Raw genomic sequence first — 1,669 nt, 5'->3', positions numbered from 1 at the left:
ATACCATCCGAAATTGTCGAAAATTTTTAGGTGTAAGTTGATAGGGTGATCCATTTATCTGTATATTATATATAAATGATCTATCATGCCCATTTAAGTATTTAATTATTAATTAATAATTTCCCAGCAGTTCCATCTTTGAATAAAGCGGTAATAAGTGATATTATATAGAATCAATGAATTCCGTGGTAATAGTCTAAAATCCCTCCGTGATACATTTATTACTTTATAGTACAATGACTGATAAAGGGATCAAATGGTATATAGTTTGTTTGTTGATAGCTTGGAGGATTATACGTATGACTATAGCTTTTCAATTGGCTGTTTTTGCATTAATTGCTACTTCATCAATCTTATTGATTAGCGTACCCGTTGTATTTGCTTCTCCCGACGGTTGGTCAAGTAACAAAAATTTTGTATTTTCCGGTACATCATTATGGATTGGATTAGTCTTTCTGGTGGGTATCCTTAATTCTCTAATCTCTTGAACCTATTTGTTCCAGATCCAAAAATGACCCCTCCCCCGAATTTGAATTCTTTCGGGTTGTGAGACACAGTAAAATTGAATCAATATAACAAAAAAATTAAAAAGTTCCCCAAAAGACAAACAAAACAAATAACGAAAACAACAAAATTAGAGGGAGGGGTCAAACCGAAATTTCTTCAAATTCAATGAAGTGAATCAAATAAATAAAGAAATTAAGAATTTAATCGGAATCGACTTGAAGAGAGTATCTGGTCCGACTCTACACAAATATCATCGAGACATATATTATATATCTATGTATATGCAGGGACATATTCCTTCTCACGAAGGAAAAAATGCGGATATAGTCGAATGGTAAAATTTCTCTTTGCCAAGGAGAAGATGCGGGTTCGATTCCCGCTATCCGCTCAAGGGAAAGTAAATTTATTTACTATGATAAAGAATTTGGTTATAGTTATAGTCGATCCCGATAGTGTAGTGATTCTATCCTTCGCGTTCTTTTATTTTCTCACTCCCCCAAAAAGAAAACCGAATAAATATGAATTTTAATTAATTTCAATATTTATTTAGTAGTATTTTATTTAGTTAATTTACTAGTTAACAGATTCAAACCTAAAATTTTGTCCAAAATTTAAATTTTGCGGAGACAGGATTTGAACCCGTGACCTCAAGGTTATGAGCCTTGCGAGCTACCAAACTGCTCTACCCCGCGTCGAAAAAAAGTTGGGAAGGGATTGACAAACAAAAAAGGAATGTGCCCTCTACCCTATCTGTACAAATAGAATACCCCATTTGTACAGAATGGTAAAGGGTCTATCTACGATCGACGATGATCATAGAAATGAAAATATTTTTTTATGCTTACCAACTCGATCTTGTTGCCCCTGGCAACAAACATGTATGAACCATTTCACGAAGGATATTTTTGGATAACCCAAAGTCTCGATAGTTAGCTCTCAGTCTTCCGGTCAAAAAACAACGTCGATGGAGACGCGTAGGTGCACTATTACGTGGTAGAGATTGTAACTTTCCATGAATTTCCCATTTATCACTCAACGATGCTACTTTGCTTATTTCTTCTTTTGAGGATCGACGAATCAAATGATATTTTTGTTCCAAATTCTTCCTCTTCTTCTCCCGCTGAATCAAACTTTTCCTTGCCATAATGGTTCAGTTCCTATT

At 34.5% G+C, this 1,669-nt stretch overlaps 2 non-coding genes across 2 annotated transcripts; one reads left to right on the top strand and one right to left on the bottom strand.

The window, feature by feature from the left end:
• The first annotated feature begins 824 nt into the window (after window positions 1-824).
• TRNAG-GCC (transfer RNA glycine (anticodon GCC)) lies at window positions 825-895 on the top strand. The gene has a single exon. It is a non-coding gene; the product is annotated as a tRNA-Gly (tRNA).
• Window positions 896-1,125: 230 nt separating this feature from the next.
• TRNAM-CAU (transfer RNA methionine (anticodon CAU)) lies at window positions 1,126-1,199 on the bottom strand. Its single transcript has one exon. It is a non-coding gene; the product is annotated as a tRNA-Met (tRNA).
• Window positions 1,200-1,669: the final 470 nt, after the last annotated feature.

Source organism: Chenopodium album, chromosome 8, assembly GCF_948465745.1.
Source record: "Chenopodium album chromosome 8, dcCheAlbu1.1, whole genome shotgun sequence".
Lineage (NCBI taxonomy): Eukaryota > Viridiplantae > Streptophyta > Magnoliopsida > Caryophyllales > Amaranthaceae > Chenopodium > Chenopodium album.
The sequence above is the reverse complement of the archived record's forward strand: the minus strand, read 5'-3'. Positions and strand labels throughout refer to the sequence as shown.